This window comes from Mchenga conophoros, linkage group LG4, assembly GCF_057382185.1.
Source record: "Mchenga conophoros isolate Kocher_MC1m ecotype Shallow Benthic linkage group LG4, M_conophoros_male_GT1.1, whole genome shotgun sequence".
NCBI classification, from domain to species: domain Eukaryota; kingdom Metazoa; phylum Chordata; class Actinopteri; order Cichliformes; family Cichlidae; genus Mchenga; species Mchenga conophoros.
In genome coordinates, this window is record NC_140529.1 from 7109586 (window position 1) to 7134748 (window position 25163).

General features: G+C 42.2%; 1 pseudogene; it reads left to right on the forward strand.

The window, feature by feature from the left end:
- Positions 1-21018, forward strand: part of LOC146575428 (beta-1,4 N-acetylgalactosaminyltransferase 2-like) — a 56447-nt pseudogene extending 35429 nt beyond the window's left edge.
- The last annotated feature ends 4145 nt before the right edge of the window (positions 21019-25163 follow it).

Genomic DNA, 25163 nt, shown 5'->3' on the forward strand with positions numbered 1-25163 from the left:
AGAAAGAAAAAAGAAGAAATATTCCATTCCTTTGTTCATTTATAAAAGGAAACTTATCTTAATTATTTTTACAGTCCTTTTCCTTTTTATTTCTCTTTCTTTTGGTTAATTATATTCAGTCCTTTAATTGAGGCAACACTTATTTTCGGGGCACCTGACTTTCCTGCGGGGCTGCGTCCTTCATCTACCCGTGCAGAGCGGAGTTCTCACTGTAGCACCCTCAAGGATTGACGTACGCACGATGTAGTTATAAAACAGGGTTTATTCTGGTCTTGGCAACCCGTGAGAACTGCTCACGGACAAAACAATAAAACAAAAACATCACATCAAAATGCGCTCTTGTACGTAATGTCAATCAATCAAAAAATCCTTAATTACAGAAAATAAACCATTTAAAATACACAAACCTCGTGAGCTGACATCCAGGAGGTGCTAAATAGTCCTTTATGGCCTTATTGCCTTATCTTCCATCTTCTTCATCAATTATTTCACTCTTTAAACAATATTTTCTCCATGTGTGGAGCTAACTGTGAGTTGCAGCATGCAGACACCATGTGCGCTAGCAAAAGAAAAGTGGCTGGGTGGAGACCCAAACAGCAAAGCTGTACCCTACACAGTTCACCACCAGAGGGCGCAAAGGAACAAAATCCAGACATACAGCTTAACAAATATCAAATGCAACAAACATCAAATGCAACAAACATCAAATGCAAAAGACCGTTACACAGTCCATTCTCCCTGCAGCACGGACTACACTGCCCATGATGCTACATTCTTTAGAGCTATGCTTGTAGCATTCTGCCTGTTAGCTTAGCACAACAACAACAACAACAACAACGAAAAGGTGCTCTCTCACCCAGGAAACACACGGTCGCAGAGAGAGAGAGAGCGTCGCCCTGTAACCATGGCAACCGTAACGCTGCCGCCTGGAACAACAGAACGTAGCTGTCAAACAAAACCCAAACAGTCCTGACCCGCGACAAAATGAAACAGGAAAGTACCGCAGTGTAATGCATTTATTTCAACAAAGTAAACGTATTCTGAATACCACCTTTTTAAACGGTAACTGTAACGGAATACAGTTACTCATATTTTGTATTTTAAATACGTAACGGCGGTACATGTATTCCGTTACTCCCCAACACTGTCCAGTCTCCCTTGTTATCAAGTCAGTATTGTCTGCCTCCTGTCTTATTTTGAAAGAGCCTGGTTTTCTTTGTTCATTGTATTTAGTTTCACTTCCCCTGTCCCATTATTAGGTTCATGTGTGTCAGCTGTTTCCCTATGTGATTCCTGATCCCCCCCCCCCCCCCCCCCCCCTTGTGTGTTTTTAGTCTGTGTTTTTCATTGTCTTGTGCATGTTTTTTATTTTGACAGTGAATACGCACCTGCGGACCATTTATGTGCAGCCCTGGTTATTTAGCTCGTCATATTGCAGCCACAGAAATTCTTTTGTCCATGAAACCATAAAGCTGCACTTTCTTTTTGCCTTATAGTCTGATTTGTCATAACTTTCCCGTTTTGTGGTAAGCTTTTCTTTGGCTGTCACTTCTTCACCCTGACCTGTCTTATTTGGCTCAGCAGAACTGAAATGCTTTTACACACGCACTCACATAAGCTCAGCGATTCTCTGCGCGATCAACCTCTCACATGTTTAAGCTTGCTGCGGGAGATTTCACTTGTCATGTTTGCATAGTAAGCTAACGATTAATAAGACGATGTCAGAGGAATTGGTGCGCAAATTATCATCACTCACAGATCAGTGCTGTCGCTCTCTATACACAGTTCGCACGATTGCAAAGTGAAAGCAAAAAAACAAGCGCAAATTTAAACGTGATTTCAATATGTCACATATTGACAGTGGCTCACCGATGCCAATGACATAATTACCCAGCTACATTTCCGAAAGAATGCAAAAGCATTGACATATATTTTTCCTTCCTACAATAGCCGGACGGGCAGGGCAGAGATAGATTTTGGTAGCCCGACTGGAAAAATCGCTAGCCCCGGGACGTCGGGCTAGCGATTTTGCGAGCCCTGTATCTGATTGAGGAATCACTCATCTTTGGAAAAGAGAGTTTATTACAGAGAAATGGCTCTTTCCAAAATAAAAGCTATACTATCTGCTTCTTCTGGGCTATATTCTCAGCAGCATATTAAACATATCAGGTCCCCATAAGGAGAATCATGTGCTAACATCTGTCTAAATGACTCAGGTAAAGTTTGTAGCATGCGTGCTTGTTGTTTTTGTCTTTGCACTAGGATGATGTTGGCATAAATGTGCAGTCATATTCGTTGTGTTCCCACTAGTGCTTTCAGGTTAATCTCGTTAAAATGACGTTAACGCCACAACACGGCAAATCTCCGTTAACGAGCTACCGCCGATCGCCCCGTGCATGGGGCTAGACGGCCAACACGTTAACGAGCTAAGTGCGCTAACACACTAGCTCCCACCCATGTAATTGAGCATTGCGTGGCACATCCAACATACTGTTTTACTTTAGTCCATGACGCGCTTACCTTCAGGGTCATACATCACATGAAAACCAAAATAATTCCAAACGCCAGATCTGAATGAGGGTGGGGGAAGTTCAATTTGCCATGTTGCAAGGAGAGCTTAACTTCTGTCTCGCTAGCTTGCCCTGCGCTCTTCCTTCTGACAATGCTGTCTGTGTGGAGCGCTCAGTGGATCTGCACTCGACAGTGCAGCCTAGGCGGAGTAGTCGAACGCAGATTCACTGAGCGCTCCACCCAGACAGCATCGTCAGAAGGAAAGTTGATAAAATAATTTACAAATGTTGTATCGTTCGATACATATGCGTACCGAACCGAAAGCACTGTATCGAACGGTTCAATATCGATACGAATATCATTGCACCCCTAATATATATATAAGATAAGATAAGATAAGATAAGATAAGATAAGATAGAACTTTATTAATCCCTCGGGTGGGTCCTCTGGGAAATTCGACTTCCAAAAAAAGCACAGCAACGACCAAAGTTACAGTTACAGAACTGTTATATATATATATATACACACACACACACACACACACACACACACACACACACACACACACACACACACACACACACATATATAAATACAGAGACAAATATAAATAAAATATACAAAGGGGATAAATAGAATAAATAGGAATAAAAAATAAAAATACAAGTGAATTGCACATTTCAAGTATTGAGTCTATTGCACTGTTGACTATTTACAAAAAGTATTGCACAAGGTATTGTACAGTGAGGTGCAGAGGCACTACAGCTTAGTTGTTCCCCCCTCCTTTGTCCTCCTGTTTCCCCTCCCTCTCCCCTCCAGAGAGGAGTTAAACAGTCTGATGGCGTGTGGGACAAAGGAGTTTTTAAGTCTGTTAGTTCTTGTCTTGGGGAGAAGCAACCTGTCACTGAACAGACTCTTCTGGTTGTTTATGGCCGTGTGCAGAGGATGCCCAGCATTGTCCATAATGTCCATCAGTTTCTTTAATGTCCTTTTCTCTGCCACTGTCACCAGAGTGTCCAGCTTCATGCCGACCACAGAGCTAGCCCTCCTGATCAGTTTCTCCAGCCTGCATGAGTCCCTCTTTGCTGTGCTGCTCCCCCAGCACACCACAGCATAGAAAAGTACTCCAGCAACCACTGACTGGTAAAACATCCTCAGGAGCTTCCTGCAGATGTTAAAAGACCTCAGCCTCCTGAGGAAGTACAGTCGGCTTTGGGCTTTTTTATACAGGTGCTCTGTGTTGCATGACCAGTCCAGTTTATTGTCCATCCACAGCCCGAGGTACTTGTACTTGTTGTATGTATATATATATAATATATGTATATATATATATATGTATATATATATAATAAATATGTAGCCCAATACGTATAAAATCCAGAAAGCTGCACAACATGGGGCGGTTCATTTACAAACACATGTCTATCTTAAGTTTCACTGGTTTTTTGTTAGAAAAAAATCTAATTTTTGCATGCTTAATTTACACAAAATGTCAGAAATCTGCACCGTCATGAACAAAAATTTAAATGATTTAACCCTCTGAGGTCCAAAATATGACTGTTTATTTTTGACTCCCTTTGATTTTACATTTGTATTTCACCTTTAAATTGTTACATTTTTTTCCCTGTCTTGCTTGGTATCATTCTTTACAGCTCAACCTCACATGTATTAATTTTGTTGTTTTTTTCATTGACATACTGTATTATCACAACTGATCTGAAATCACACAAAAAACACAAAATCCTTTTCACACATTTTGTAAACATTTTCAACTATTTATCTAAAAATACACCTGGAATTTTTTACAATTTTGAACAACCATTTAAAAATATTACTCTAACTAAAAAGAGAGAACAATCGAGTGTCAAAATAAGATGCCCCACAAATTATTATGTGTTTGTCGGACACAAGACAGAGGAGAACCCCACAGGGATAAACCCTGCAGGCCTGACAACAGGAGTTGTGTCACTCCTCTGGTTTTCTACCTGGTCACAGTGCTTACATTGCAATCTGCCTTTATGACAGTCATTAGTACCCTCACTGACACACAAATTAAAACAACGACTACACAACACACTAACTACACACTCAAAGCTAAACGTCACAAATCTCCCACATCTAAAAACTCGATATCAATATCTCTCTCTCTCTGTCACTCGCTCTGTCTCGCTGCTGTCATTTCCAAAACTTTCCCCTCTTCCTATCTGTCCTTAGAAAATGCTTTAAAAGAAAACAAAACAAAAATACAAAACAAAACATGACAATAGTATTTAGAAAAAAGCATGGCTTATATTATATTTTTTCTATCATAACTCTGAATTTACTGGCCTGTAATTAAAATTTAAAAAACGGTGTATACTTTGAAGTCCGAACTTTCAACACGGGCTGAAAGACTCAGTGTGGCTGCAGCTTGTTGCTATGTCAGCTTAAATCAGACATGTGATTTGGAGGTGCAGCGTGCCTGTGGACCACAGAGGGTTAATAACACTCACCTTCATTGTGTAACAACCAACCACCTGTGTGAAATCTGAAATTCCCATGGTGTTCTTCGAAATGTGCTATGGGCTGAACCTCTTGTTAATGGTGGAGGGGGGTAACACTATGCAGTATATTCATTTGTAGAATTTATATTCACTGCTAACTGTAACTGTGCTCAAAGTGTTAATGCTATCTTATTTTAAAGCACAACACTGTCGTATGCAAAAGTAGGGTGGTACTTGGGGTGGCAAGAGATCATATTAGGGTGGCACATGCCAACCTTCTAGATCTGCCCCTGACAGTCAGCTCCCACTGACCGTGACTTGAGAACTTAATGATTTTAACAATCATCAGATGTTTCTTGTGTTATGAAACAAGCAATAACCTTGGTAATGCGACACCTTTTTATAGGCCATCACTTGGTACTGAGGATTGGCAGGGTTGCTTTCTAATTACTGATAGATTTCAGCTGGTGTCATTACTTTCCATGCCTTCTTGCACCTCCCTTTCTTCTTGTGTTTAATACTGTTTCCCTGTATTAAACTCATTATTACACATCTTGATTTACCTTCCTGTTGTATTTGGGTCGAACCTGACCCATTTACAAATTAAAACACTCATTTGATTACCTCAAGGCCTTATGACATCCTCCACACTATGCATTTGAACATATAAAAGTAATGAGTACCTCTTTCATTTCAGTGTTATGTTAATTTAAGAGCTGTTAAAACAGACCAGTCAATTGTTACCGGGAACACTAAAGTAAGGGGGGTGGGGATGCACACAACAGGAGGGTTTATGGACAGTTCTAGTTTCTTTGCATATATCGATTGGATATGTTACATCTGGTACATTAGCATTATTTTTCATAATTATGTTGTATGAGAAAGCAACATACAACACTAGCAATTTGTTTATTTTTCTCAGTGTTGTTGTGAACTCACTGACTGCTTTTCAACTTTTTTTTTCTTGAAAATGTGTCCCGCCTTTAGTTGTTATTTAAAAAATATAAGAAAGTGTGATTTCAGCTAGGCAAAAAGGCAGAATAAACAGACCTTGTTTGAATTCATTTTTATATAATCTATATAGCTTGTAGGGTGTACACTTTGTCATATTTATTGACTTTAAAACTTGAACTATTAATCAAGTCATTTTAATGCTGTTGTGAAATTTTGTGGTTTGAATTAACAGGATCTGGTAAGAACAAACTGGTTATCGAGTCTCGCAGCCTGGTGACCCTCAACAACTTGCTAGCCAAAGTGTCCTATACCAGCACTGACTACCACATAAACACTGGAGACCTTGGTATGTGTTTAAACAATGTTAAATGAGCTAGAAATTTGAAATTCTATATGAAAATAAAGTTTTGCATGAAATTTGATTGTTTCTGAATTCCGTATGTCATGTCCAAGCAAAATAAGTGAAAGCAAAAGTGAAATTAGACAAAGTGTTTTCCAGTTATGCAGTTTGTGTGCTGTTCTAAGGTTTATTGGAAAATCAGTGACTATGTTTTGTTATGTTTTTGTTTTTTCTCTTTATACAAGAGTGTCCTTTGCACTGTATTTAATCTGAGCTTTTTGTTTTCTGATTTTAGCCACTTTCCAGTTTGAAATGCATGAAGCTGTGTTTCCAATTGCCATCAAACAGCCTCGTGTACCAGTCCTGTATGACATGGGAACAGGTAGTTTGTTCTTCCTAGGAATTAAAAATCTCTGTGATGGTACCATGTATTGATTCCTGAAATTATGGCCAACTTAGACTGCCTTCCTCCAATGAATGAAATGTTTCTAACTTAATTCTGTTTTCAAGGTTCTTCACTAGAGGTGTACAGTCCTTTCAAAAAGTAGTTGCACCCTTCCTGATTTCTTATTGAATATTGTTTTGCATATTTCTCACACTTAAATGTTGCAGATCATCAGATAAAGGTTAACATTATTTACAAATAATCTGGGTAAATACAAAAGGCAATTTTTAAATGTTGAATTCTTTCATTATTGAAAAAAGTGATCCAATCCCTTTTGGTGTTATTGGTGCTACTTAGTTGAGGAGCGTGGCTGAAGAGTTTAAAATATTACTCTTTTTGGGTCACAAAATAAAATTAACAAATTTTCAGGCGAGAATGTAGCTGTGTCAAGTTCAAATATCTGCTCGATTTATCAAGACATCGCATATTTGCAAAAAGTGCTCCGATGTTTTCGGAGACGTCTGTTACAGACCAGCTCGATAGCTGACTGGGTGGTCAAGGCTAACTTGAGCCGGCGAGTACAGTGAACTCCCGACACATCATTTTCAGACCCTCGCGCAGTCTTTCACTACTCAGGTTAAACATGATATATAAGTCACTTGTTGATTAAAAATGTTATTGTTTGGTGTTTTTCAGTGTTTTATTTGTTCCTCAGTAAATCAGTTTAGCTGAGATTAAAGTTTTTTCACACAGCTCAATAAACGTCAAACAGAAAACTGATTAAACAGAAGTGTGAGATGGTTGAGAATTTACTCCAATATTCTGTTATATTTTAGATAGCAAGGAGCAGATGGCTGAGTTTATTAAACTCCACCGACACAGTGACACAAATCTGAAGACTAGACCGTCCCATTTCACAGAATCGCACTTCTGGCCTTCTCGGACCTGGCCCACATAGACTGCAAAGGCGGGGTCCTCCAAAGGATGCAGCCACTGCATTGGGACATAGCCCATAGCCCAGGTCTACCCCCCCTTAAGAAGTGAAATCAGTATTTAAAAACTAAATTTTATATCTGAAACATTTCATTGTAGTGAATGGGGACAAATACTTTTCCATGGCACAATAGGTGAGAGAAGGATGCACATAGAGAAAAGTGTCCTACGATAACTCATTCTATGCTGTAGCAGATCACCCTACTTTTTCTTGAAATAAGTCTTTGTTTGCTTCTGTCTCTCAGATATCAGCTCTCAAGTCACCATCACAACAAAAACTTTCCAGCGCTATAGACACTTAAGTGTTGCTTGACAGCATCCGGCAATTTTATAGCAACGTAAAAATTATTATTGCCGATGACAGCTTTGAAACGGAGCACATTACTGGAGAAAACATTCAACATTACATTATGCCTCCAGCACAGGTATATACCTACATTCTTATGGACTAAACTGACTATACAAAATTTAGAACATATGTCACTTTACTTTAATTCTTGAAATTTTCTATAAAATCTGATAGGAAAATAATTCAGATTTCAGATGCATTTAAAATTTTATTAGCTAAACTTCTGTTACTTAGTTGTATCAAGCATGTTAAATTGCTGCTAATCTAACTAACTATATAAAGAATAAATGGACTGCAGTCACATGTGGTCACCACCACAATTTAAGGATAAATCTGAAATCAGAATTAGAACTCTTATCATTTGCATTAAGATGTGAAAGATGTTTCCTTTCTCAGGGCTGGTTTGCAGGCAGAAATCTGGCTGTTTCCCAGGTAACCACCAAGTACTTCCTGTGGGTGAATGATGACTTTATGTTTTCAGAGAAGACGAAGATAGAGAACCTTGCAGAGGTGATGGAAGCGATGCCAGAACTTGACGTGGTGAGAATGAAATGGCTCCTGTTTGGGTTAATTTACTTCTGTTTGCTTCATGGGATACAGGTTGCAACCAAACATCAAATATACATAGCTATTTCTGTAATTAGGTAAAAAAAACTTTAACTTTAACTTTGTAACTTAGTTTCTTTTTACCCTTTTAATACACTGATTGGCGTTCTTATAGACTTTACTCTTTCCTTGACGATGATTTATCTGATCTAGTTACAACATTACCAAATTAATTTAGTTTTTTCCAAAAATTTTGATGCATTTTTTTTCATTTAATTAAATCAGTTTTAATAATAGTTAACAGCTGTCATGTTACGGCTGTGTGCAGGCAGGGATTGGACCTAAACGTAAACTCACTGACACATAGAATAAACTCAAAGCCAACTAAACTGGGAAACTAATAGAACTAATGCACACGAGGAGACACTGGGGAGCACACAGTACGAGGGACAATGTGACATGTAACTGAGAGAGACTCGGACATAAATACCCAGAAGGTAATGAGGAAAGTGGAAGCACATGGGGAACACAGCTGAGGATAATTACATGTGACAGGACAGGAAAGACATGAAAACTGACAATGCTGACACCAGACACAAACCTGATTCGGGCGATCGTGGCTCAAGAGTTGGGAGTTCGCCTTGTAATCGGAAGGTTGCCAGTTCGAGCCCCGGCTGGGACAGTCTCGGTCGTTGTGTCCTTGGGCAAGACACTTCACCTACCGCCTACTGGTGTTGGCCAGAAGGGCCAATGGCAGCTGTGGCTACAACTGTAGCTTGCCTCCACCAGTGTGTGAATGGGTGGATGACTGGGTGTGTAAAGCGCTTTAGGGGAGGCAAAGTGGGGGACTAGTAAAGGCGCTATACAAATACAGGCTGTCATATACTGGGTTGCCTGTGTCGAGCGGGTGGGCGTTGCGGCTTTACGCCACTAGGACATGCTTTGCGGCAGGGCTGTCTATGTCCAGATCTTCTCTTAGCTGCCACACCCGTTGTTGTGCTGTTATAACCCATGCTGGATACACGTTCAATAAAGCAGCATCACAAGAAAGCTACCGAGTGGTCATTCTACATGGTGTCAGAAGTGGCCCGGACCATCGCCGGAATAACGCCATAAGGGAGAAAACAGAAGTTTAATCCCCCGACAAGCTTCCCCTTCGATAAGCCGACGGAATGGCTCGACTGGAAACAGCGTTTCGAGCGCTACAGGATCGCAACGAAACTCCACAAAGACGAAGGACAAGTACAGGTGAGCTACCTAATCTATGCAATTGGGAAATGAAGCAGAGAACATTTACAAGTCACTCACCTTCGCCGCCGATGAAAGTCGTGACAACTTTGCCGTCGTAATGAGGAAGTTCGACGAGTATTTTTCCCCGCAGCGGAACATTATACATGAGAGAGCATGTTTTCACCAGCGTGTCCAGCGGCCAGGCGAAACGGTGGAGAGTTTTATCCGAGCCCTGTATGACCTCTCAGAGCACTGTGAGTTTGGGGTGAGTTTTGTGAGCACAAACGACACAGATCGTCAGACAGTCAGAGGAGGTCGCAGCGCAGGTCAGCTTGCAGGGAGATGCTGGAGGCTCAGTACAGGATGTACGGGATAAACGGAAAAGCATGGACTGGAAATCACAACAACAGCGAGGCAGGCTACCCGAGGAAAAAAAATGGGCGGGGCGTGACAAGAAATGCATTAAATGTGGGAAGACACAGCATGCCAGGGATGAAAGGTGCCCGGCAGCAAAATCTGTTTGCCATGGCTCCCGAAAAATTGGACACTGGGCCAGGGTGTGTCGTAACACCAGATCAGTGAATGAGGTTACAGAGACAGAGAAAAGCAAGCAGGCCTCATATTTTCTAGGCTCAGTGTGTAATGCAAAAGGAAATAGTGAAGCATGGACTGTGCAGTTACTGCTAGACTCTGCCCCAATAGAATTTAAGATTGACACAGGAGCAGATGTCACTATCATAAATGAAGATACGTTCCACACACTTGCTCATAAGAGAACACTAGAGCCTTCTAATCTCCCTCTAGATAGCCCCGGAGGAGAGCTGTTATGTCTCGGCTACTTAAAGGCCACAATACGTTATAAAGGCAAAGACTACCTGTCCAAGGTGTATGTGGTTCGTGGACACAGAGTCAGCAACCTTCTCAACCGCTCCTTGTCAGTGCAGATGAACCTGGTGAGAAGAATTGATGAAGCAACGATCACACTCACCAGGAACCAACCACTTTACGGTGAACACGGAACACCAAAAACTGAACCAGTCAAAATTCAGTTAAGGGACGATGCTGTGCCATACGCGGTGCATACGGAACGCCGTGTGCCTTTCCCCATGCTGCAGAAAGTGAAGGAGGAACTACAAAGAATGGAGAACCATGGTGTCATTGAGAGGGTGACCCAACCTACCGAATGGTGTGCCCCAATGGTGCCTGTCTTGAAGAAGAACACAGCAAAGGCCAGGATCTGCGTCGATCTGACAAAACTGAATAAGTCTGTCAAAAGAGAGCGCTATATCTTGCCTAACCCTGAGGAAACCATGTCCAGGTTGAGTGGGGCAACGGTCTTCTCCTCGCTGGATGCAGCCAGTGGATTTTGGCAGATCCCTTTGCATCACGAGAGTTGCAAACATTCATCAGGCCATTTGGCAGGTATTGCTTTAACCCTTTAAGACCTACCATAGAACCAAGTCCGCCAGAGCTTATATTATATTTTTACATGCTGTGGAGCCATTTTTGGGAGCATTTCAAGTTGCTATACATCAATACAACCATTATAGCCCAGATTTTAATAATATGTATTCATTAAGTGCATAGTAATTACATAAATTGCAAAAAAGTGCAATAAACTACAAAAAAATTGAAAATCGTTTTTGATTTTTTAACATATATTTGTAGTTAGAGAAATTTAAGAGGCTTATCCCTCAAAACTGTAAATACAAAAAAGTTGCACAAAATAGTTTCCCACCACAGGAAATTTATTTTGAGTGTCTTCATAGTTTTATTTTTGAAATACACCAATTTTTATACACTGCAGGAAAAACGAAAATAAATATTATACTGCAAATTTGCAAAAAAGCAGCATATGCATCAAAATAAACTATTTCCAGCAGTGCAATATGAGTCCTAAGCATCCCAGAAACGACACAGAAAGTCATAAAGTCAAAGATAACTTTTAAAAAGAGCAGTATAGGCCCTGAGGCCCTGATCGCAAAAAAGACTACATTTCCGCGAAAATGACGTCACTTCCGGTTTCGGCCAGGTAATGGCGGAAATGCAAAAGTTCGCGCTGACGTCTATTCCAACGTAGGAAGTGTTTTGAACAGCTGATCGGACCGGCAAAGCGTGTTTCTGGAATATTATGTTTTTGTTCCTGCAAGCGCTTTTTATGCAGTTTTTGCAAAGCTTTATGTGGAAGGAAACCGTGACCTAGGACAAGCTGATGGCACAATATGTAAGTACAACTCCTCCGGTTTCATATGCAAAAAAAATTTTTGCGCTAGCTTACGTGGTTGCAGTGCTACCGGGATTTAAAAATAGTTACGCATAACAGAGCGTTCCCGCTCCGATCGGCTCTAAAGGGTTAAGAGGCTGCCCTTTGGGATAACAAGTGCACCAGAGATCTTTCAGCGAAAGATGTTGGAGACCTTAGAGGGGCTCGAAGGAGTGGAGGTCTTTATGGATGACATCCTGGTCTATGGGGCCACCATGGAACAACACGACACCTGACTTGAGGAGGTCCTGCAGCCTATTGGGTTAGCCGGATTGAAGCTCAACCGAGAGAAATGCTCCTTCAGACAGAGCCAGCTTCGCTTCCTAGGGCACCTGATCGACTATTCTGGGGTCAGGCCAGACCCTGAGAAAGTGAACGCCATTCTTCAGCTGCCGTCACCAGAAAATGTGCAAGAGCTTAAAGGGATCCTAGGAATGGTTAATTACCTGGGCAGATATATTCCTGCTCTTGCCACAGTATGTCAGCCACTGTACGAGTTGCTTAAAAGCAAAAACAGTTGGACCTGGGGTCACCCACAGCAGGCAGCCTTCAAGAACATTAAGAGAGCGCTTACATCAGCACCTGTTCTTGCCTTCTATGACGTCAACAGACTCACAGCCGTATCTGCCGACGCCAGTAGCTACGGGCTTGGGGCTGTGCTGCTTCAGCTTCATGGCGCAGAGTGGAAACCTGTTGCCTACTGCTCTAGACGCCTCACGGAGGCTGAAACACGCTACGCACAAATCGAAAAGGAGTGTTTGGCAAGTGTTTGGGCCTGTGAGAAGTTTGATAAGTATCTATGTGGCTTAGATCGCTTCAGGCTTGAGACCGACCATAGACCTTTGGTGCCCCTGGTCAATAGCCGGGACCTTGACAATGTTCCATTGAGGTGTCAACGCCTCCTGATGAGGCTCATGAGGTACAAGCTGGAGGCCGTCTATGTCCCTGGCAAAACGCTTGTCATCGCCCATACGTTGTCACGGAGTCCACAGACTCGGGCTGAGGATGACACTAGCACTCACAGTGAAGTGGACTGCCCTGTAACATAGCCACCGTGTTACAGGGCATTCCAGTGTCCCCAAGCCGAATGGAAAGCATTAAAGCAGCCACTGCAACGGACGTTGAAGTACAGACTGTCATTACGTACATTCGCAGGGGTTGGCCTGCATACGGAGCTAGTGTGCCATTGAACATTAAAGCGTACATGTAAGTGAAAAACGAGCTATCAGAGGCTGACGGCCTGGTTATACGAGGCTGCAGAATTGTCATTCCAAAGTCACAGAGAACAGCCATTCTACACAAACTACATGAAGGCCTCACCAAGTGCAGGGATAGGGCTAATTCATCTGTGTGGTGGCCGGGGCTCTCCACTGAGTTAAAGAATGCAGTGCTGCAGTGCCACACATGTCTGGCACAGAGGCCAACACAGACAAAGGAGCCGCTTATCTCCACACCTTTGCCGGATCGTCCATGGCAAAGGATAGCCCTGGATCTCTGTGAACACAACCGGAATAATTATCTTGTTGTGTCGGACTACTACTCACATTTTCTGGAAATACCGCACCTACCATCCACGACCAGTGGCCAAGTTGTTCAGAAACTGAAGTCGACCTTTGCTAGGTTTGGGATCCCTGACAAGGTGGTGAGTGACAATGGCCCTCAGTTCTCCAGCTCTGAGTTCCAGGCCTTCGCGAGAGAGATGGATTTTGCCCACATAACGTCTAGTCCCCACCACCCACGGGGAAATGGTCACGCGGAGAGGGCAGTACAGATTGCAAAGAAAATCCTTCGACACAACGACCCACTGATAGCACTAATGTGCTTTAGGTCTACTCCCTGTACCACTACAAGCTTCAGCCCAGCAGAACTTATTATGGGGAAGAAGACCAGGACAACCCTGCCTACCTTGGAGAAGAATCTTCAACCTAAATGGCCAAACAAAAGAGAGGTTAAACGAAGGGATGCTGGTCAGAAGGCCAAGCAGGCGTTCTACTTCGACCGCCGCCATGGTACTAAGCCCCTACCTCCACTTCATCCAGGGGATGCTGTCCTAACTAAGCTGGACCAGGAGAAGGCTTGGGCAACACCGGCTATCATCTCCAAGGAGAGCGACACTCCGAGGTCCTATCTCGTTGCCACACCCCAAGGTGCAGTGCTGCGACGGAACCGCCGCCATCTCCGCCTCGAACCATCTCCACGGGCTATGCCACAACCCCTTCCAACACCCACTGTGGACGCTGAGGAGCTGCCATCTCAGTGCGCTGGTGCGTCCACTCCAGAATCCTCACCTTTGGCCCCTAGTCTTCCCCCAACACTTGCACCCACTCACGCCGACGTACCGGATCAGTTACACATGAGGTGCGGCCGGGTACGCAAGCCAGTCAACAGGCTGGATCTGTAGACACTGGGGTAATGGGAGAGAAAGAAGGACGGTGGAGTGGGAATGTTGTATTGTTGCTGTTTTGCACTTATGTTTTCAGCTGCAACCAATACTGCTGTTACCTGGTTGACTTAATTACCTTAAATGGCCTGTATTTATATAAATGGCCTGTATTTATATAAATGGCCTGTATTTATATAAATGGCCTGTATTTATAAAGGTTTACCATGTTTAATAAGTCCTGTTTTGTGGACACTGCCCTTCAGGCCGACAGTAAGCCATTTGTGCCCGGTCCTTAAGAGAACCGCCCAGAGGCATTGTGTCGTTGCATTGTGGGGTTTGTTATTGGAAATAACATGAAAAGGGGGGGAGATGTCATATACTGGGTTGCCTGTGTCGAGCGGGTGGGCGTTGCGGCTTTACGCCACTAGGACACGCTTTGCGGCAGGGCTGTCTATGTCCAGTTCTTCTCTTAGCTGCCACACCCGTTGTTGTGCTGTTATAACCCATGCTAGATACACGTTCAATAAAGCAGCATCACAAGAAAGCTACCTAGTGGTCATTCTACACAGGCCATTTACCATTCTAAATAATTAAGGTAATAACAATACAATGATCAAGAACCAGGGTGAAAATTTGCATATATTTGCATCACTTCTGTGGAATTACAGAAGTTAAAAGCTGAACATGTGCAATAGCACGTGCGCAGTTGAAGTTGAAAGCAGGTTAAAGCAAGTTTCACAGGATGTTGGGTCGAGCTGAAACAACCACAGGCTTCAGTGTGAGTGCTGCAGTGCTGTAGAATTCTGAAACCAGCCATTTCCTCAACCTTCTCACGCTATGAGGCTCACTGAGCTGTCAGCATGACTATATGTGCATATGTCTGTGTTTTCATGACTAGTAAAAGCGCTATACAAATACAGGCCATTTACCATTCTAAAAAATTAAGGTAATAACAGTACAATAATCAAGAACCAGGGTGAGTAAAAGATACTTCTATTAAATTTGCATATATTTGCATCACTTCTGTGGAATTACAGTAGTTAAAGCTGAACATATGCAATAGCACGTGCGCGGTTGAAGTTGAAAGCAGGTAAAAGCAAGTTTCACAGGATGTTGGGTCGAGCTGAGACAACCACAGGCTTCAGTGTGAGTGCTGCAGTGCTGTAGAATTCTGAAACCAGCCACTTCCTCAACCTTCTCATGCTATGAGGCTCACTGAGCTGTCAGCATGGCTATATGTGCATATGTCTGTGTTTTCATGAAGCCTTTAAACCACTAGTATTGTCTAACTGTAATTGTTTCACAGCAGGCTGATCAGTGAGCGTGATTCTCTGTTTTAGAAGGCATTTGCATTTTCTTTCTTTTATTGGTGAGTTTTCTTCTCCTCTGGGTCTATTTACAGTTTAGTATAAAGAAGAAGTTAATAAAAAGAGACAGGATACTTGTGCAAAAAATAGAAAAGAACATACTGTATAACACCTGAACTGTGACCATGCTCCCCCTTGTGGTGGCTAGTGGGTAATACACCACACTACAATTACTACTACAGGTTTTCAGCCATCATTGTATGTATTAACAACCAACACACACATTTCACACACATAAAAACTTTTTTAATTGTAATATGGAGGTAAAAAGGTTTTACCATACACATTTAGGGACAAATGTGTGGCTGCTCGTCTATAAGTTTGTTTCTGTTTATATCATTTCTGACCTGCATCATTTACAAAAGTCGCACAAACCAGGTTTTCTGCACTGTCACCTAACGCTCCCTGAAATACAATAACTTCATAAACGACTTCTCTGATTTTTTAGCTGGGATTATGCCCAATTGTGCTGTTAAGAGGGAATGTCATCGAGCAGAACAAATGTGATGGATGGTCCCAGCACGGAGCCTTGAGGAACTCCACATAGCAGCTCTGTGGATTCAGACTTAATCTGGTTTGCAGACACATTAAAACTCCTATCAGATATGTAGGAAGAAAACCACTCTAAAAGAGACTCTGCCGTGGTTTTTGTTACAGCCTCCAAGAGACTTTCCCAACGTGTGGTAATCCAACTGCTCTCAGAACTGTTCGGTCCAGTGACTGCTGTCAAACAAATCCTTTTTATGCTGACACAGAGAAACTACCAGCTGACATAAACACATCAGGTTTTTATTCTGGGTTAAAATTAGTATTAGTATTGATTAAAAAAAAGACTTAACTAATTAATTTCACAATTTTCTGTAATTGATCGCGATTAATTGCAATTACTTGATGAATAGCGTGGCTGCAATGACACTTTTTAAACTTTATATTTAAGCTTGTAACAAACATTTATGCAATATAATGAAGTAAATGGAGAATAAACACAAAGAATGTGTGCTTAAATTCAGAGAGAATTTGAACAGTTTTCTTTTAGCACAGGTTCTCTCCTGTGAAATACAACTTTTTTTAAAACCTACATACTAATGGCTAAGTATACACTTATATATAATATATATATTAGTGCTCTCAAACAATTACAATTTTCAATCGGATTCATCACAGGGTTACTGTGGATTAATTTTGATTAATCATGATTAAATATAATTCATTTTTAATCAATATTAATTGCATTTCATTTTGCATGAGCAAACAGACTGGAGAAAAAAGCGGAAAATATACGCACTTAACATGTTTATTGACATCTTGTACATTCATGTTAACAAAAAACTCTGTAAACATTTATCCTCTCTCGCTGTCACTCTTGCAGAGTCACTTCAAGTCCTTGAGACGAGGAACCAAAGCTATGTAAAGTGCGTGTTCTCAACGACATTAACAGGTATGCAGTTTGTTGCAATCCACTTGGCAAATGTGTCAGTCAATATGTTCGAGGCAGACTTACTGAACCCCCGATGCTTCGTGAGTGGTTTGTCGCAAGTTGGGTGACGCGTTAGCCAAAGTCCTAGCAGCATCCCCGGCTAATGTATGCTTCGCATCAATGTGATATTTTAAGCTGCAAGTGCTTTGGTGAAAAGAAAATTCCTTCTTGCACAATGTGATTGATTCAGCTGCCCAGCCTCGCTTCTGTTAGTGCGCCCTAAGGCAGCTGTGGCTACAATGTAGCTGCCATCACCAGTGTGTGAATGGGTGGATGACTGAATGTAGTGTAAAGCACTTTGGGGTCCATAGGGACTAAGTAAAGTGCTATACTAATACAGGCCATTTACAATTTAATTGGCCTTGGTTATGGCAGGTTAAGACTCTACAGAACGTTGTAGAACCACATATCAAAGGATTTAAGTGAATCTTTGTATATATTTGAATATGTGTGAATAATTCTGACCATCTGTCAATTTGAGAAAAAATAATTAAAGTCAAACCAATTCTTTTGTTAAGTAATTATAATTTTAAGCTGTACAGTCATTCCACCCAGTTAAAACATCAGTCTACAGAAATAATTAAAGGCTCAAAATTATTTTGGCATTCATGCCCAGGGTGGGCATTAATATCTACAAAAACGTGTGCAGTGAAGTTCATCCTCTTCAAATACTTCTGTTATTGCTGTTATTGTTAATAATCTAGTTCCTTTATACTGCTGTCTTCTGTCAGGGCTGGCTCATTATATCTGTACTGTTCACTATTATTTCTATTGTGCTGTAAGCCTTTGGATCTCCGCCTTCCTTCTCTTCTACTTCTTAAGTAGCTTCCTTCTAATGATATCATAGCACTAGAAGTACTTTCCGACCAGTGTGGATGTTGGTCTGCTTATCTATAGTTCCCACATATGTTGCACGTTTGGTCTATTTTTTTAAGATAAAATTCTGGGTATTTTCTGTACTATCAAAGTAAAGCCAAGCAGAGATGTGATATTCTGGTGATGGCACTGACCTTTGTGTATTCTGCAAAGTATTGTGCTCATATGTTTCCCGGAGGTTTGGCTCTTAGGCCGAGTTTAAAGTGCATGTTTTTGTGCATTAATGTCTCTTCAAACCACCAGATGGCAGAGGTGAGTAAACATTAACAGACGAGGATGGATTACTGCTGTTCAAGCTGAAGGAAGTCTCATCACTAAGCACGCCAGAAGCAAAACCTCAATTTATATTTATATTTTTAACATGTACCATGATCTTATTCGAAGACACCATCATGCACAAAGACATAATGTCATTTAATTTTACACATTCAGTCAAAGTTTCACATGTAAATTTGTTCATTAAGAAAGCTGGTGTACTGCACTGCTGTTGTGAATAATCTTAAAAGGAATTAGTTAAAAATTTACACCAGAAGGAGACATTAGCTTTGCAGCAAGATGCCTTTGTGAGGCGCCAAGCTGTTTTCAGTATTTTATTTGTTTCATCATTCTTTATAATATGGTGAATTAAAGGCATCTATCAAGACCCATTGAGACTTAAATCTGAGCCAAACATTAAGGCTGTTGTTACGTTGTTAAAAACACACACAGACACACACACAACCATTAGGTTTTTATTCTTGGTTAAAATTTGTCATTAACTTGACTTAGCTGAGGTTTGTTTTTGCTCCCCAGATGTCTTGACTGACCCTTACTTCCTTGTGTGTATTTAAAGTCTCTCTTCAGTCTTTATCATTCCACTTATGGGCTCTATATTTCTTGGTCTGTTTATTAACCCCTTTTAATGGTGCATTTTGAGTTGCTTTGCCTGCTTTTGAGCCTTTGCATTTAGGTCCGTTTGTCCTGCACACCATGGTAGTTATGATAGCATAACGTATCATATAACTCATAGCTCTTGTCAAACAATGTCGAACAGGTTAGATTTGGTTTGGCTTAAAATTCCTAGAGAACCACAAGATTTTGCATATATTTATTGAGATAATATATATGTAATAATAATTATTATTTTTTCATTCACTTGCTGATAACTGTAAACATGAAAAACTATATTTATTAATGGTCCGAGAAAGAGAACAGGCTGTGTATTATGAAAATACCATGTTCTTTTTTCAAGATTGTATTAGACTTGGGAATAATTACTTTTCAGGGTTAAAATATGAATATAATATATAATACATGTAAATAACAGTTGCATTTAGATTTTTTTGATTGTGTCTGAAACGTTTACAATTCAAACACCTTTGTGACTACTGCATAAAAAGTGTCTTGTTCTGTTTTGTCACTTAAACATGTCCAATGTGTAGATAGCGCTTGATGTTCCTAAGCCACTGCATATAACTACGACTCATAATAATAACATATAAAAGCAAATTACAAATATCAAATGTGATTTTCATTCATATATTCAGATTTTCATTTAATGCATAAACGTTTTAGATAATAATTAATGGTGGAGTGCCCACTCCGGGTCGGGGATGAGTTCCTGCCCCAAGTGGAGGAGTTCAAGTATCTCGGGGTCTTGTTCGCGAGTGATGGTAGAAGGGAGCCGGAGATCGACAGACGGATTGGGGCTGCAGCTGCAGTAATGCAGACGCTGCACCGGTCCGTCGTGGTGAAGAGGGAGCTGAGTGTAAAAGCGAAGCTCTCAATTTACCGGTCGATCTACGTCCCTACCCTCACCTATGGCCACGAGCTGTGGGTAGTGACCGAAAGAACGAGATCGCGGATACAAGCGGCAGAAATGAGCTTCCTCCGAAGGATGGCTGGCCTCTCCCTTAGAGATAGGGTGAGAAGTTCGGCCATCTGGTAGGGGCTCAGAGTAGAGCAGCTGCTGCTCCACATCGAAAGGAGCCAGCTGAGGTGGTTCGGGCATCTGACAAGGACGCCCCCTGGGCGCCTCCTGGGTGAGGTGTTCCAGGCATGTCCCACCGGGAGGAGGCCCCGGGGCAGACCCAGGACACGCTGGAGAGATTATATCTCTCGGCTGGCCTGGGAATGCCTTGGTGTTCCCCCGGATAAGCTGGAGGAGGTGGCTGGGGGGAGGGAGGTCTGGGCCTCTTTGCTTAGGCTGCTGCCCCCGCGACCCGGCCTCGGATAAAGCGGATGAAGATGGATGGATGGATGGATAATAATTAATGATGACAGCAACCTAGTGGTTGTCATGAAAAATGATATCTACATCAGAGTATTTATTAGTAAAGATTTGATTTGTAATGTTCTCTGTTCTTGTTAGGTTGGTGGGTCGGTGAAAGGGAATCAGTTTTACTTTGCTCTCATCTATGAGGAAGGAGATGAAATTGAAGGTGGCTGCCTTTACAGGAAATCTGGAGGGAAATTTCAAACACTTCCTGGTTACCCACAATGTTCTATGACCAATGGAGTTGTCAACTTCTTCCTGGCACGCACAGATGCCGTGCAGAGGGTGGGCTTTGATCCTAAGCTCCAGCGGACAGCACATTCAGGTAAGTCCAGACCTCATCAAAGTTTGAGTTCTAAGTGGCAATTAAAGTTTTTTACCTTATGGGGAAAATGTCTCTTTCTTTCTCCAGAGTTCTTTATGGATGGTCTGGGCACTTTGCTAGTTGCCACATGTGGTGATGTTTCCATTGACCATCAACTCACAACATCAGAAAACAAGAGTCCTTTGTATAACAAATTTAGATACCCTGGACAAGGTGATGTTGAGTTCAAACTGAAGCTTCACTTTTACAAAAATCATCTAAAATGCATTAAATATGGATAGAGTACCAAAAAAATGAGAGTCACTGGTTTTAGAACATTTTGTTTCTTTTTGTTTTGGATGTTATTGCCACAGTGAAAGAAAATAAAAACAATGATACTCTGGTCTTCCTTTCACCATGTATGACAATTTGTTATTTCTGTCATTTCGTTCAAGTGTTTAATTTGGATAACTACTGTATGTGAAAATTGTAATGTCACTGCCACTGACAATTGTTTCTAAATTTTTAACACTGGTATTTTATTTATTGCTTCTATTTAAAATTTCGTTTTATTGTCTGTGAAATGTTGTTTCTTTAATCCAACTATGTAAGGAACTGAAATCAGGGAGTACTGTTTCGCTGAAAGGATGTCCATCGGGGCTGAAACTCGTGGCAGCAAGTGGCCTGGGCCTATGTATATTTATATATAAAACATAGGTGTACACCTTGTGACATCAATTTGATTGATGTCCCCAGCCTTGACCTTTTGACCTTACCGGAAGTACTCCGGAAGTGTCTAATCGAATCCAGATGTGTGTAATATGATCCATAAGCGCGACGAATTGCATCCGGTGAGGGGAGGGGGTTACTCCGGCAGTGTCTAATCGATTCCATATGTGTGACTAATCGCATCCGGTGGGAAAAAAGGAGGGGGTTTGTGGAGGGAGGAATATAAAAACAGAGGGGCCGGCGCACACTTTTCTATGTGCAGACAAGATGGAGCCTTTCACTCTGCACCCCTGCGTTCCTCTGTTCTTGGACGGGGAAGAGATCTGCTCTCCCGACGCCGTAAGCATGGGAGGCAGCAGCAGCGACTGGTCCTCATTAGTGATCAGCAACACCCCCGTCACTGTCTACAGTAACAGATGCGATGCGGCTGATTTCATATAGGTCTCAACTCCTTGTATGTGTAAAGTAAGCCTTAGTGGAAAAAAAGCACATATTCAGAACTCTATCCTAAATAATTTTATTAAATCACCCCGATGAGCTATTTTGGTTTTGTGCAGCCACTCCTTTTCAGACCAAAAGTAAAGAATTTTTCTTCATTTTTTGAGCTTCTTTTACAACAGGTTTTCTCATTAACAGAAAATAGACAGAATTCCCAAAAGAAAACGGCCTTGTTTTACGTACATCAAGAAGGAATCAGATGACCGTCGGTTCATCCCTGTCAATTACCTCCGAGAGATCGGGATGCGGATACAAGCGGCAGAAATGAGCTTCCTCCGAAGGGTGGCTGGCCTCTCCCTTAGAGATAGGGTGAGAAGTTCGGCCATCCGGGAGGGGCTCGGAGTAGAGCAGCTGCTGCTCCACATCGAAAGGAGCCAGCTGAGGTGGTTCGGGCATCTGACAAGGATGCCCCCTGGGCGCCTCCTGGGTGAGGTGTTCCAGGCATGTCCCACCGGGAGGAGGCCCCGGGGCAGACCCAGGACACGCTGGAGAGATTATATCTCTCGGCTGGCCTGGGAACGCCTTGGTATTCCCCCGGATAAGCTGGAGGAGGTGGCTGGGGAGAGGGAGGTCTGGGCCTCTTTGCTTAGGCTGCTGCCCCCGCGACCCGGCCCCGGACAAAGCGGATGAGGATGGATGGATGGATGGAGATCGGGATGCTTCCCCCGTCGGGTACCATAAGCGTATAAGAAAAAAAACCCAGAGAATGTATTATTTGTGTAAGACTGAGAGAGAGAGAGAGAGCGAGAGAGCGAGAGAGAGCGAGAGAGCGAATCGATCAAACTTTTCTACAACACGTTATACCACTCCAGCTCAGGAGAGGCGATTTAGCATGGACTGGCTGGATGACTACGCCGGATGGAAGCATAACCGGAAGCAAGGCATGGACTTTCCCTTTGACCTTCATTCAGCTCTATGATCAGCCGTTAAATCTTTCCTCAATATTGCTGTAATGTAGAGCTTGGCGATATATCGAGTTTTTAAAACATATCGATATATTTTTATACGAGATATAAGATGTGACAATATCCTTTATATCGATATAGTCTATGTTACGTTATAATTATAGTTGTGGAGCCGCAAGTTTGCCTCTCTTTCGTCCACTTTTGTCTCTACGTAACGTTACTCCGCCTCGCCTTCACTGAAGACAACTCCCCCTCCTCCCCCATCGCTTCACGTGCAGGCAGCGACGAGATGGACAAATCTCCGTTAACGAGTTACTGCGCATCGCCCCATGCGTGGGGCTGGATGGCGTCAACGTGTTAACGAGCTAACCATGCTAACGAGCTAACCGCGCTAACCCTAAAATCCTTTCATTCTCTCAAAAGTAGCGCCTTATGTATGAATTCTGGTTGTGCTTGATGGCCGCGAACCGATTTTATGTGGTACACGGCGCTCAGCAATCTGTCAAAAATGTTTGAGTACGACTTTCGTAAGCTACGGAGCTGCACCGCTTGATAGTTTGTCGGCGCATTACGGCTACCGAGGAGCTTCGCGGAGTGATACGTACTGTGCTTCAACGTAATATTACCGTATTGTGTGTGTATAAGGACCATAAATGGCACCTGTAAGAGACACGGTTATGAAGCGGATTTCAAACTCCAGGCTGTCAGTAGAACTTGGGAACAGAGCAGCTGTGAAATCTGTCTGTCTTTGTTATTACGCTCAGCGTCTTTTAGTTTACATTTTGACTGCACAATTGTGAGCTTTTTGTTATGCACAAAACAACATTGTTTTCTTTTATTTATGGAGCATTATTATTTAATGAATGCTCATAATTTAATTTTGAGTAATTTTTCATGTACATCTGTGCTGTATGTTAATAAAAGTGCCTGTGTGACATCTGGGACACAGCTTTGACTAAGAACTCTCTTTTTGTTCTTACTTTATGGCTTAAAAAAAATATCGAGATATATATCTTATATCGCCATCCAGCTAAAAAATATCGAGATATGAATTTTGGGTCATATCGCCCAGCCCTACTGTAATGTAACACCAAAGTTAGTATTTTAAGATCAGACAGGTCCCAAAACATTCCTTAGACATTCCCACAGTCATTGAATAAGCATCTGTGGCACAAATAAGCTTCAGGGACTGACTTGTTTTTTAGAACCGACATTTGACACTTGGATGTTGGCTTAATTTTTTATCCAAAGAGAAATTTGACCCTAATAAAAAAAAAAAACACAATACTGTGGTGAATACTTACCTCAACTTTGATGGTTTTTTTCACAGCTACTGTATTTATCTTGAAAAAAAGTGTTACAAGGACACATTGGACATTGCAGAGTACATGAATGGGAAGTAGGAATCCCCCCCCCCCCCCCCCCCCCCCCCGACCTTACACACACACAGCACAGACATCACATGGGGATACAGGTCAGAGATCGGTAGCGTTACAGAAAATAAAACACTGGAATATACACTACAATGGGAAAGTACAAGAGGAAAAAGAAGAGACCTCTACTCATGCTGGGCTCCTGGGAGGACAGCATGAGAACAGGAAACAAAAAAAACTCCTCTGCACAGAAAAGCACGTAAATGTCCACAGCACAACATTATGGAACACGTGACAAGCCACAGGGTCGGGTGGGGGGTGAGGAGTAATCCGAAGCAAACACAGCAGCCATCCTGCACTGTGCTACCATTCCAGCGCGGGCTCAGACCCGCCATGTTCCCAGGAGGGAACAAGCATCGAAGGCGTTAGGAAAGGGAGGGAGGATGAGTGTGTGCATATCAGTGTATATGTATGTGTGTGCGTGTCCAGAGTTCAGCTGAGACAGTGTCCTTCGCCCTGCTAGGCTAAGTAAACAGTCTTCCAGCCAACCCAGGTGGCCTTGCATGGAATGGGAAGGAACATACTAAACACAGTCGTTATCAGGGAGATTTTGTTCAGCTCCAGCCTTGCGACCGCAGCTGGCTCCGAAAGGGTATCCGCATGAAGTGATGGTGTTTTTTACTTTAGTGCAAACATCTCATATGAATTTCAAAGGAGTTCTACAGTCCAACACTGGTCTCTCAATCTCCCGTTGGAGAGCCGCAAGGTTCACCATACTTGCGTTCTGTGATGTTGTCATTTCTTGTGCTCAAGGAACCGATTCTGAGAACTCACGGCAGTGAGCCTCCCCGAGAAAAGTGCGTCCGCCTTCGTCAAGTGCTTTGTCAGTGTTTACTCAGCATTCAAGGACAGCAATATTTGCATAGTATTTTTACTGACATA